The sequence below is a fragment of the Plecotus auritus genome (genome assembly GCF_963455305.1).
Source record: "Plecotus auritus genome assembly, chromosome: 4".
NCBI classification, from domain to species: Eukaryota; Metazoa; Chordata; class Mammalia; order Chiroptera; family Vespertilionidae; genus Plecotus; species Plecotus auritus.
In genome coordinates, this window is record NC_137775.1 from 31,334,213 (window position 1) to 31,348,169 (window position 13,957).

At 46.0% G+C, this 13,957-nt stretch overlaps 1 protein-coding gene across 4 annotated transcripts in view; it reads right to left on the reverse strand.

The window, feature by feature from the left end:
• The window catches only part of PLAGL1 (PLAG1 like zinc finger 1), a 51,681-nt gene that overhangs the window by 13,038 nt on the left and 24,686 nt on the right, over positions 1 to 13,957 (reverse strand). Inside the window, exons 5-7 of one of the 4 annotated variants that reach the window (XM_080663759.1) lie at positions 10,765 to 10,796; positions 9,488 to 9,604; positions 6,499 to 6,559 (exon numbers count right to left, since the gene is read on the reverse strand). The gene's annotated coding sequence lies outside the window, so the exon portion shown is untranslated. Of the gene's footprint in view, positions 1 to 6,498; positions 6,574 to 9,480; positions 9,605 to 10,764; positions 10,797 to 13,957 lie in introns of all 4 variants that reach the window. The other 3 variants (XM_080663757.1, XM_080663760.1, XM_080663758.1) reach the window with 3 other exon arrangements.

Below are 13,957 nucleotides of genomic sequence, written 5' to 3' on the forward strand. Positions count from 1 at the left end.
CATGAAGCAACCTGATTTACCCTACAGAAGCCATCGTAAGTTGGAAATTTGGGCACTAGGTACCTCTGAAGTGGGGGTAAAAGTGGGCATGAAAGTAGAGTGAAGGTGTGAAAGTCTGGTAGTGAAGCCTCAGCCCCCTGACCCTCCCAGTGGAGGGCACAGGATGGGGGTGCGAGGCTGAAACGGGATGATTAAGTGGAATTTGTATACCTCCCCCATTTGGCTATCAGGACACTGGCAACCAGGACCTTGCCCTCCATGGCAGGAGCCTGAAGGAGTCGTCTCTGGGGAAGCTGACCAGCCCAAGAGGAAAGAGCCAGCACCAAGGACAGATGACAGTTCCAGGGTTTACCTGCATCACCTAAAGCAAAGCCCTCATTAACAAGCCCTGTCTAGATATGCAAAGCTCCCATGGCTTTTAGTGGTTCCACTCGCAAAATCAGTAGGCAACAGAGGATCACCAGAAAGCAGAAGAAAAAGTGACACAAAACAAATACAAAAAAGCAACTATGATAAAGAATACAAAAAGACTCTATTGAGCAGAAAACTTCAAAAACAGCTATCATTAATATCCTAGAGAGAGGCAGATTTCTTGGTCCATCATTAAAATCCCAGCCCTCATACTCTCTCCTCTGTGGGCCTTCCCTCTTCATTGTCCTTGGCTGGCAGAACACCAATCCTCATTAGCCTCTTCAATCCCAGACCAACCCCACTCCTACCCCTGGCACTCCTTATGTCCCCTTTCCCTGCTTTTCTTCTTTTGTCATACACTTACTACACCTGACTTTTCTGTTTTATTTCTTAACACACCCCACCACCACCCAAACACACTGCAATAAAATTCAATTTTTAAACCAACCAGATTGGCAAAAACAGCAAGTCGGGCAAAACCAACTAAGGGAAAGAGGCCACATATAAGACTGGAGTCATGGCCAGGACATATGCCTTCAAAACTGCTCTTCCTTAGAAATTTACTGATAGGATTCAATTACATTGCTCCATAGAGACATATGCATAAAAAAGTAAAAATAACAATTATTAAAATTCAAGGTGGGTAAGGCATACACAGCTGTGTAAGGAGTGATCGATCATCTCCTGTTTGAGACATCACGAGAGGGTTCATGGAAAAGCCAGTCAAAGCTGAGCCTGCAAGTTCACCTGATGTTCAAGGCAGAAGTGGTCTTTGTCAGGCCAAGGGAATGAACCAACGCAGGGCACCTGACAATAGGAGTTCAGTATGACTGGAGCAGGACGCCAATATGGGGACAGTGCAGACAAACAGGCTGGAGAGAGAGGCAAAGACCCGCCATCAAGGGACAGTGATGTATAGCTCCATCCCACTAGGAGAAGGTAGGCTTTTTGTTGTAATAGGTTAGTAGATGAATAACCTATTTAGTCAAGGCTAGCCACTAACTGAATTTATGTGGAGGTGGAGTGAGGCAGGTGGGGAGAGAAGAGATAGAAGAGAATGCCAACAAAACACGGTCTCAAAGGGAATGAGAAGCAACGGGAAAGGCCTAAGCACAGAACTCTAAGCCTCAAAGAACCAGAAGACAGAGGAGCCAAATCACAAGGGGCAAGGACCAACAGGAATCCATTCCAAGCAACAGACTTGTCAGATTCTACTTTTTAAAAGTAACTATAGCAGGGCTGTGTAAGATACACTGGAGTGGTGGGACCAGGGGTAGGGAGACTATTCTGGCTTCTGCCACCTCTCAGAAGAGATAACCGTGGCCCGAAAAGGAAGAGAGGGCAGGTTGAAATGACACTTTGTAAACAGAATAGTTAGATTAGGACTTGGGTTAGGCTAGCGAAAAGAGGTGACAGGGTTGTCAGACAGGGAAAGGAAGGATGAGCACCAGAAGAAAAATCCACTAAAGCAATGGAGTTCAAAGTTCGGTTTCTGATATGTTGAGCTTAATGGTGCCTACGATCCAGGCCAGCAAGGAGACCTACAGCAGCAGGAGCTGAGATGCTCTTCTAGCCAAACAGAGCAAATGACACTCTTACCCTCTCTGGATTCTGGGGAGTAGAACCACTGTGAATCTTGTTTCTATAAGTGACTTTAGACATTACTGAGCTCTCCATGGGTGGCTTCAGACCCTGTGAGTAAGCTCACATGATCAACCCAGAGTGGTTTGGTGAAGTGGGTTGTCCTGGGGGTGAGGAGGGGTTTGTTTTCTTTGTGGCAGGCTGCAGCTAGACGATCCTCCCTGAGGATATCTGCTCTGCACTGGGGAGCAGGGTGGAAGTAGGCTTGTGGGGACATGTAATTCTCAGAGACTCCAAGGACAGAGGACTTCTGCCTCCAAATTCCCCAGTTCCTCTTGGGTAAGACAGTGTAGTGGCAAGTCAATGGTAATAAATAAATTTTAAAAAAAGCAAAATGAGAATTAAGCTTGCATTAAAAAAAAAGTAATAAGAGGTTCCAAAATAATTTCTAACTGGTGATAGTATACAACAAGACTCTAGAAGCTCAAAATCCCTGTTTGGTTGCCCACTCTACTGAAGGAAGGTAGGTTTTGTTTGTTTGTTTGTTTTTCAGGTGAGAGCCTTTCTTTGTTATAAGACGTTTGAGCGGATTGAAGATAATGCCTAACCTGTTTATCAGTCAAGGTGAGGATGGTGGGAAGGACAGAGGAAGAAGCAGGCAGACAATGCCAATAGAACTATCTCAGTTGGAATGAAGGAAGCCCGAAGAAGCAATAGAAGAGGCAGAAGATCCGGAAATGAGCCTCAAAGAGCCCCAGCAGACGAAGAGAAGCCCCACTACCGAGGCGAACGGCGCCTGAGCCAGGACCCTCCACCGCAAGCATGCTTCACTGGAAGAGGCCTGTAAGCATGCCCCTCCCTTCGCACAGAGTGAGGCAGGCGGTCTGCACCGGGTTTGCACAGCTGGGAGTCCCCGACAGGCCGAGTGCTTCCAGGAGGGGTCATTCAACTTAATCCCCGGGCAGGGAGGAGGCAACAAGGGAAGCATGTTTACAGATTTTTATTTTTCAAATTATGAGAAAGTTTATTTAGAAAGTTACAAATGTAGAAGTGAGCTGTAGAAGAAATGGGCTCCGGAAACATGTTACAGCAAAAGAAGGGCCCTAGGAGCTTAGGAAAATACACTCAAAAAGAATATTTGAGCAGGCGTGCTTGGGGAGGGGGCGGGGAGAGAGAGCAAGAGCCTTTTTACAGATTCTTAAATCTTCCACAGGCCTCCTCTCCCCACCACACACACTGTATTTTTCCATATAAACATTTAGGAAGGAATATCAAATGTCTACAAACAAGCAAGCTAGGTGTGTGCTGTCTGAGCAGTGTGTGTGGAGGCCAGGACTGGTGCTGCTAAAGTGGAACGGGCCGTGCTGTAAGAAAACCATTCATGAACTCTGGGCAGCAAGGTGGGGGTGAGGGACAGAGAGCCTTCCCAAAACCCAGACAAGAGCCTTGGGAATTAGGAGAAGATTTTGTAGTCATTAAAGTCAGTGATGGGGACTATTCCTTTGTGACAGCTGAAAATAGATCCCCCTCCTCCCTCCCAACAAACCCGCAGCCACCGGCCTCCAGGCCCTTTTAGGAGAGGCTTCTATAGCTGACAGCCCTGCTCTCTCTTCCTGGGACTTTCAGAGCAGGGCACTGAGGAACCAAAACTACCTAATTAGTGGCAGGGCTATTGTCCAAATACGGTCCGCATTCTGGCGGAAAGAAAAGCCCAGGAAGTGTGTGAGGGTAAAGGCTCAATGGAGAAAAGAAACAAGAAAAGCAGACTAGTCACATCGGTGATGGGAAGCCAGACTCATGAGTCAAACATCCCTCGAAGGAAACTTGAAAACTATGAGATCTGGGAAGGGTGCTCATGATGGGTGACTGTTTGATCTAAAACAACAGTGTCTCTAAACAAACAAAAAGGCGTGAAAGAGCAGCAAAGTATCTCTGGGGATGGAGTTAGAGATAACTTCCCTTTGTTTTTCTTTTTTGATTATCTGTACTTTCTAAATTTTAAAAATGAGTACTTAGGCTCATTAGGAGTATACCAGGTGGACAAAAGGAAGGCATGCGTTTCGGGTAGACAGTAGAACATAAAAAAGCAGAGACACAAAGCAGCCCACGGCTGCAGGGATCTCGGGGTTCAGTCTGGCTGGAGGGCAGATGTGAGTGCGGGGGAGGGGGGGTGGGGGGGACGGGGGCTGGAGAAGGGGCTGTGACCGAACACAAAGGGTCCCACACACCAGGAGAGGAATCTGGGGTTACTCTATTGGGAACTGGGAGCAGGGAAAGTGATGACGGTTCATCAACAGATTGCTCTACAGAGAAACAGCTCCTCCCCCACAGACGGCCTCCTTACCCCAGGGCCCAGCCCAGTGGAAAGTACTGTTCCGAAATCTAAATGGTCCTTTTTGACAAGATGAGCCCGAGACCAAATCGGATTACCCAAATGGACACAAATGTAATTGGCAATTTTAAAAGACAGCTTAACACTACGGTTTTTCAAGCTTTTTCAGTGGATAAGCATCCAGAGCTCACTTGCCTATCAACTGTGTACACAGGAAGAAAGGAAAGTGGAGCTGCTGCCCCTCCTGCAGAAGCCCCTCCTGCAGAAGCCCCTCCTGCAGAAGCCCACAGGCCATGTTCCTTAGACACAAAGCTGCACTGAGACTTTTCTCGTTGCCTTCCCATGTCACGTCGTAAGTTCAAATGATGCAAAGCAAACTGTTCATCCAGAAATACTTAATCCGAAATATGAAGAGGTTTACATTTAGGACATAAATGTAAATGTTTATCCTTTAGGATGACCCCCGTTTTTCATTTTTTCTTTTGAAGACGGTAAACATTTCATCAGGTTTCCATCTTCAAAGGAAATGACACTCGAGGGACAAGGCCGCTTTTCCAAGTTCCTGCGCTGGCTGCTCTGAAAGGGGAGAGGAATGACCAGGAAATGGGGGAGAAAGCTTCAAATGTGGGGCACTGGCGAGCGGGCCTCCTCTCCTTTTCACCTTAAGTCTTTTCTCTCCCCATTCACAGCTCTGGGTCCTTTGTTTGTTTAACAAACCATTACAATTATACCCAGTTCAATGGGAGGAATGCGCACTCTCTGAGTAGCTGTCTCCCAATCCACATGTGTGGTCCATCCCACAGCCCATGGCAGGCGGCTTCAATGTGCCGGTCTGTGCTCCAGTCGCCCTGGAGGCCGGGCACCCTGCTCACAATAAGCCCCAACTTCCCGTGGCCGCATGCTTGCTGCTCCTTCCCAGTAGCCTATAGAGATGTTTCAAGTTAGGCTTCCTTTCCTGCTCCCCTAGCGACTGCACGGTCCGTCCTGCCTGGCCTGTCCCACTCTGCGCCTGTGTCTCCTGCCCACCGTGTTAGCACCCCTTACCTGTCCTCAGCCCACAGACCCACCACCAACTACTGGGCAGACAATGTCAATCACATGGGGAGAGAAGATACAAAGGCAAGATTCCCTCCCCCCACCTCATTAGAACTGCTAGTGCCTTTGGCTGATAGTAGATGTGCTGGCATGTTGGAATGGATTTCAACTTCGTGGCCAATAAATCAAAATATTATTTAGTAAGAACATTATATTTCAAAGGGAACCTAAATAATATTTTAAAACAATAATTCCATTGAACTCATAAAGCCCTCTCATGCTACTTTGTCTAACAATTCCCACCTGCCAGCCCTGTGAGAGAGGCAGAAAGGCACTTTCATCCCCATCTAACAGATGAGGAGACGGAGGTTCAGAGACGGAAGTTCTTTACCCACAGGCACCGATGATTACGATTCTGCAAGTAATGAACTGTACTAAGCAAGGTGTCCAGTGCACAGGGAGTGTTAGCTCCCACGAGCATCATCACTGGTGATCACGATGGCGACCAGAGGCCAAACCCAGGAATTCTGAGCTATGCCGACCCCCTGTCCACTTGCTCCACGCACCCCTCGCCATGCGGTGTGCCGGAGCAGCGGACTCCAGCAGCAACTTTTACTATCGTGCTTCTCAATGCAGCCTGCCCCTGAAGCTGGAGTCCTAGCACTACTGGCATGCGACCAGCATCTTCCCCCGGCTTATCAGTCAACATCTTCCGCAAATGGGAGGGCAACCTTTACACATCCCTTTATGGGCACAAGTTAGGGTGTAGACAGGGCAGCCTTCAAGCTTTGGAACTGACAGGGTTATCAGCAGAAATGCCATGGATCTGCAGGTGCTGTGGGGAATGTGTGTTGGGGGGGGGGCGGGGGGACAATAGTGGGTGTGGGTGTGAAAAGTTGCTAATTGCATCCTCTGATTCCCTGAAATGCAGAGTGTGTACCAATGCTTTTTTTTTTTTTTTAAAAAAAAGGTCAAGCATTCTGTCCTAAGATTACTTTTGGGATTTGAAAGGGAAGTATTGTTTTATCCTCTACTAGAACCCCTTGAACCTTGACTAATTTTACTATGTGTTTCCAAGCAGTTATTAATAGACATGCCCACACAGAAAAGACGTTTAAAAGCGACGGTCACTTGCATACCTGCTGGTGTCGGCGTTCAGGCAGTTGGGAAGTCCTCTCAGAAGTGTGCGAGGAGTCACACCTGTGAGGAGAGATCTCGCAGGTCGTCAGTGAATGAAGCTGGGAAGACATGCCCCTACCCCGCCCACGCCCACGGGAGCCTCCCTTTGAGAGCCCACACACTCAACTGATGGCGTGCAGAGGACACGTTCTACTGCTTTTTAACGTTTTCCATGCATTTTAACAAAGGGTCAATCCATTTTAAACTTTAAAACCCTCAATGCCTCAACTGATCTACCACCCTTAACTTTGAAATATCTCAGAAATGCCACATGGCAAAAGCCTTAAAACATGTGGGTCATCTGATATATTTAAACAGTGTCATAAAGTTCACAATGTTGCAACTTAGAAGATTTTCAGTATTTCATATAATCTTGCCCAAGAAGACCTTTAAGTATTTCCATTATATCCTTTGTCCTACTTACAACTGGATTAGAAAAACCCTGAAATCTTCCCCTGCTTTCTGCAAGTAGAAGAAAAATTAAAAAAACAAAAAACAACCCATGCAATTGCTTACATAAAAATATTCAAAATAGCACTTGGAGGAAACGGTATTTTTTTAAAATCAACAGTATTAGAATACCATAAAACAGGCATGCAAATCTATGCAATAACAAAACCTGAAACAAATGATGAACTGGAAAAAGTCAGTAATAACTAGTAGGGATTCATTTCTAACAAAAGCTTTATATAAACGTCTAGATTTATCAAATGGGCTGAAGGCTCCTAACTGAATAGACAATTTGGTGGTCACCAAACCTGGCAATGCGCTAGAATGCCTGGGAAATCTTTGGCACAGGCCAGCACAGTGTCACTGGGGCCCTGGGATTTATGTTTTTACCACGTCTTCAGGGCCCAGGCTGCAGCCGGCTTTGTACTACTGATCCCTGATGAGCATTCGAAAACCGGTATCTCTGTTCACCAATTAATTATAAAGCTTGGCTTCTTCCAACTAAGACTATTCCATCCCATTGATCCTCTTAGGTGAAAAGCTTTTCAGGATTTTCTTGCCCAGTACAAAGGCAAATATATTACAAAACAAAGCCAATTAGAGCTCACCTAACTGATTTTTTCACTTGGTTGCCTCTTTTCTTAATTTGATCAAAAAAGGCTGTCTGTTTATTTTGCATAAAAACATCCTTTTTAGTTAAAATCAGAAAAATGCAGGCCATTTTAGACAACTAAATCTTTAAAATAACCTGTCACAAGTCAGGAAAAAATGGGAGGTGAGTAGGTTGTCTGAATCATCCAGAGAATTTGTTTTAAGTGTATTCCTCACTTTGCATGTATAAACACTTCACAAATCATCTTCATGGTCCGTCTCTCCTCTGAAAATACTCAACATTTATCATGGTCTCCAAAGGCCTGGATTAAATTTTTTTAAGGGCTTTAGAAAACATGAGAGAGTGAAATTCTTCTGGATGATTCTTCCTTTGCTCCCACCCGTCTCCCCACAGACAATCCTGCTTTATGAATTCAGGGAGGCGAGGCGAGCTTCTGCTTCCCTAGGAAGGGGGCACATGACAGGAAGTACGCAAACCAGGCAGCGGAGTAGCTTAGCTTCATTGTCAAAATATTCAAATGATCACTACGAGAAAGCGATGCCTTTCTGAATCCAACAATACTCCTCGGCCTCCAAGGGCTCACACAGGAGCTTATTCTTGAGCTGTTCAATGTGAGCAGCACTAGTGAAAGCGGAGAACCCTGGCTGGGAGGAGATCAAGTCCCTGGCCTCTCCCACCTGCCATCTCAGCACCGGCCTAACGCCTAACGCTTAAGTAGTTAACAATGCCCGGAGAACCTGACAGTACGCACGGCCTGGGGGGCGGGGCGGGGATCCTGGGCCACGGAGGACAACTGAACACAGCAGAGGAGAGACAGTTCGGGAAAAGAGCACATCTAAGGCCGACGGGATGCTACCTGCAGACTGCTTTTCAGGTCCGAGTTTAGATTTCACCATCAGAGAAACAGGTTTCAATATGCTGAGTATATTAAAAAGTGGTCATGGTAAGAAAAAAAATGACCCTCTAACAGTCAACGTTCCTAAATACAAATGTTTCTGAGCTCCCGAGGGGCAAGAAAAATCACATTTTTCTAGGAATAGGGACTGGCACGAGGCAGCCAGATTAGTTCTAGTTAATGGTTTTAAATAAATGGGAAAATACTTGGGGGTAAATGATCTGTTTCTTCATTGATGATAAAAACTACAGTTTCATGAATCTAGAGCATATGACTTCTGGAATGTACTTTTCAGTTGTCACAATATGTTTTTCTAGGCATTTGCTGCTGAGAGCAGCTTAAGAACATGTCTTTTCTATTAATGAACTGGTTTAACCACCTGCTGAGCATTCATTGAAACCCGAATTGAACAAAGGGATTTCCCTCCAGTTTCAGCTCATTCACTTCTAGCTACTCCTGATTTTGCTTAAGTAAATTCTTCAGATTGACTTTGTTTTGTTTTTTTATTTCTAATGATTTGAGTGGGAAAGAACTGAGCAAGCCCCAAACAGTGGGGATTCTGCCTTGGTTTTCCATGAAACACTCATCTAGGCAGACGATGGACAAGGCTTGTTTCTGAAAAGCCTCTCATCTAAGTTTTTTATTTTACTTCCTAAAGCCCATCATTCCTAATGGAAAGGAGCGACCCTATCGGGTAGACTGCAAACAACAAAACCTTATCTCAGTGAGGTGGACCACAGTGGACAAGGCTGTGTCTCTGAAGGGAAGACCCTCAGTGGGATAGTCACATTCACACCACACAGAGGAACATGTTGCCAAGGGTCACCAGAAATCTGAACAGACCTGGCCCTCTACCTTTTCTCACAGTCCCTGGGGGACCTTGTTCATAACCCAACGTTTCAACTACTCCTTGAGATCACAGGCCTCCCAGATATCTACCTTCAATTCTAAACTCTCAAATTCCAGACAGATCCATCTACCTACCTCTCACCTCGAAGTCTCGCAGTGCGCCCAGAAGGTCACCTGTTCTAGAGCAGGGGCTCCACGCAGCTGACTCTAGACTCGCAGCTCCTCTTCCAAAATTACAGATTTCAGCCACGGGCGCCAACTATGCAATGACAGCTAACATGTACTGGATGCTCACATGGTGATGGCCATTGTTTTCATCACGTTACTAAATGCCCTCAACAACCGTATGAGTAGGCGGTATTAACCCCATTTTACTTTTGGGAAAACCGAAGTTTAGAAGTTGTACTGAGTTGCCCAGCCAGCAGCTAAGGTGGGATCCGCACGCAGAGGGTGTGATGTGAGCGTCCACGTTACTAATAAGTCAGTCTCTTCACCGTGTCACTTCCCAGCCTCTGCAGAGTCAACGTCTGGAGTCACACTAGGTTTTCTCTCTGACTAAGCTGAGCTCTAAGACCTGCGAGCGTCTAGTCTCTCAACCTGTTTCCTTCTCTCCATGGCCAGGGCTGCCACTGGTGGGTGATGTTTTACCTTCCCGTCAGCCTCCAAACCAGCACAGCAGGACAACTCTGGAACTTCACCTTGTCCGGCCAACAGTTTTCCTTTCTAGCTCATTTCTAGTTCTAAACAGGTAACAGGCTCTGTAAATCTTTGTATTTTAGCCCAGATGATGGCAGAAGCAGTCTGTCTTTAACATCTAAACCCAATGAGGAGATTCTGCCCAATTTCTAGGATGGGAGAAGGTGAGGATGGGAAAGGAGGTAAGAAAAAGACACTTTCCCCTCCTCCCTCCTGCCCTTGGGCCTGGGGAGGAAAAGGAGACCTGTGAAGGCATTTCCAGCCTCCACTGGTGTCCCTGAGGCTTCCCGAGACCAGGGCTGTGATATGCCAAAGGCCAGAGGCAAGTCCCTCGCCTACCAGGTATGGGGAAATCTCCAGGTCCTAGGTCATACCCCAGGAGGGAAGGGAAAGTGACTGCCGTGACATTTCCCTAGCGGTTGGCCAGGTGGGGGCTGGAGTGTGAATGAAGGTCGTTATGGGGAATAGAGGAGGGGATACTTCCTGCATACTTGAAGTTGGGGAGCCAGACTCAGAGACTCCCTGGTGCCTCAACCAGGTGCTAAGACTTAGGCTAGTGCACATCTGTGTTCTGGACTCACTGCCCATAACCGGAGCCAGATTTCTTTGCAAAGAAGGCCTCCGCCCTGTTGCAGAGAGGAGCTTGGACTGGACAGCGTTTTAGAAACCCCAGGGGGCAGATAGAGAAGGAAGGAAAGAAGCAGATGTTAAGACTCTACTCACAGGATTAACTCCTCTGACTCCTATGCAAATACCTAGGAAGGGAGAGGCAAAGAAAGTTATCATTACGGCCTTTATCTTAAACTCCAAATTGCTTAAAAACCAAGGAAAATAACAACAACCGGGAAGTCAACCAGGAAGAGGAGAGGCCAGTGTTCCATGCTGAGACACAGGACAGCCAGCTCCCCAAGCTTGCTTGTGTCCCCAGCCCCACATGCTGGGACGGGGACTGGGGCCATGGGCTTTCAGAAGGTGGAAATGACAGTGTGCTGGAAATGAGGTAGCTTTGGGGAGAGGCAATTTCCCACCTTAAGAAAAAGAATATAAGTCCTTAATGTGATAAATTTGTTGATCCACAGATGTGGCATAACTGTAGGTACTCGTGGCACCAAATGAAATGTCTAAGAGGGTCCAGACTTTGAGGTCAGTCATGTCCTCAAAGCAAAGCCCTTTTAGTTTATGGCTGAGTGTCTGAGCCCTTCGATGAGGCTTATGAGGGCCCCACTGAAAACTGGACAGGACTCATGACATGGCAGCCACTGTTCAGAGACCAGGACTTTTAGAATAGAGCTTGGGCAGGAAGAAGAACTTCAATGTACAAGAATCAGTAAGCAGGGAAACCTATCTTCCTGCCACACAGGCACCCCCGATGTCTGCCTGGCATGTAGGGTGCCTGTCCAGGGCGGAGTCGGACCTGGGAGAGGAGCACCTGCCTGGGAACCACATGCCCTGTTGCGGAGGCCAAGTGTGCCAAGACGCTGCCCCCTCCGCTCTGGTGTTTAGGAAGCTCAGTGGTTTGTATTAAATCGTACCCAAGTAGAGAACTTGCAAGCAGGGAACATGGAAGCGAGGGTGCGTTAAGCAAGCAGGGAACATTAGCAGGCAGATGTTTGGAAAACGGGAGCAACCGAAGCGTGGGTCACTCTGGCCTCACAAGGGTCTGGCCTCTGTTGACACTTGCCTCCCTTCTCACACCAGATAACACATGGGTCCCAGGAGGGAAGGGGGAGGAGTGTTAACGAACACTCACATGGCCCATCCCCAACCCCCACCGCCTAACGTGGGAACCACTACTTTCCAATCTGTGGTACTCCAAAACTTGATGGGGTGAGGGTGAGGGACGGTGGGAAGGTATGCTGAGAATGGAGGGCCAGCCCACCCTATTGGCCAAAACTCAATTTTCATGGGGTTTCCTTTAAACCTACTACCAGCCTAGTGAGTAAAGAGCTCGGAGCCAAGTGAGGTCAGTGCAAAGAGACCGAGGCTGCTCGGTCTCTGTTTTTGGATTGTTTCCCTTCGTCCTAATCTTCATCACAATCTACTATCAGAGGGATCCTTCTACATGCAAGTACGTTCCTATCCTCGGCTCTCTGGGATTCTTTAAGGGTCCCATGAGTTTCTATCAATTGCAACCAAGAGTCCTGCACAATCAGAATCCCTGAAAGGTTTTCACCAGGAGAGCAATGTGCTCAGGCTTGTGTTAGGGAAAGAGACCTCAGACAGGGGACATACAAACTATGCTCCTGGATTTACCCATTTTATTCCTTAAAATCAGTGAAATGGTCATTTCCGTGGGGGGAAAACACACATAAAAGCAAAAAGAAAAAGGAAAAAAGTGCCTGAGCCATCTAAGGAAGATGGCTGATCGAGCACTGGCTCCGCTGCTGGCCAGGTATGCAACCCCAGGCAAGTCCCCGAACTTCTCTGCACAGTGACATCCCCCCTCCGTGCAGAGCTGTTAAAAGATTATACAGTACGTATGTCCATATGTACAAACAGAGGCCCAAAGACTGGGACAGAGTCTAGAGTATACGTACAAAGTAGATGGGTCTGTTAATAAGTATCAAGAACAATTTTACAAACTGCGATAAGTTCACAATTAGGAAAAAACATGATAACTTGTTTTAGAGTACACTATCCCAGAAAGAGTAGTTCTTGATTCACTTCAATAATCTTTCTTTAATTTGGATAATCACAATACAATTAATTCCATTTCCTAACATGTACTTACAAAAGAAATTTCTAGTTTCCTGGATGCTAGAAAGTTTTATATGTCATATATTTGAAAGATTTCTAAATTATTAAGCAGCCAATTAAAAAATGGGCTGGCATGAATTGGTCTTACCAGTATTATAAAGTTACCCAAATGACATATAGAAGTGATTCTGGCATTTTGGATATTGCTAGAATTTTCCTTTTGTATGTGTTAGTGGGGAAGTGGACTTGTTTCAACTGGAATTATTTGGAGAGCAGGAATTTAAACACACCCATCTAATATTCTCCTCGCTTTCGCCTTCCAACTGGAGCAGCTGTGGATAGCTTTTCTAGAAGTCAGCCCCAAGAGTAAAATAAATTTGGAAGCAGTTTATCTAGTGAGAGGCTTAGGGGGAAAAAAAATTCAAGTGTAAGATGAAATATAAGAAAAGAACACTGAAACAAAAATAAAATTATGGCATATTACAGTCAAGGACATTTTGTAAAAAAAAAAAAAAATGTTTGGAGAGAGGCCAAGAGTTATGGTTAAGCAACGCTGTTAGCACTAAAGCTGCAAAACAGGGGGAGGGTTGCTTTAGGGTGAAGAAGGCAATGGGCTTAAACAGAGAACAAAATGCACGCTACGTGGGAAAGACAACCAAAATGCTGAATATGACATTTCAGGCAGGAATTACTATTACGAAATAGGTGTTTAATACAAATCATAATCTCCAGATGTATGGAGAACGATAAGAGATAAAACTCTTGACTCCTGCCAACCATGAATTCCCTCAAATAAACACGGGATTTAGGGGCACTTATTTCCTAACACGTATTTCACAACTTTAGGAAATTTGGACAGAACATATGCAAACTGAGAATCACCTCATATTATAACTTTAGGAGCATAATTTAGAAACTCTGAATTGTAATGTATGCAACATACTAAATGTGATTCTAAATGGAGGATAACACCCCCAAATGTTTCCTGGGATTTGTTTGTTTTGTAAGATAAAACAATGCTAAAACATCTTTTTAAAATGTAAGGGAGCGGGATCACAGAGTTTCGAGTAAGCAAGTCATGATAAATAAAAGCCAACTGTATAAAAGCCCTTTCACACAGCAGTGGTGTCCACTCTCACGCAGAGAGAACGGGGTGCAGACTCACCACTGACCATGGGCGAGCAGACTGGGCAGAAGTCAGACGATCTGGCAGAGGCAT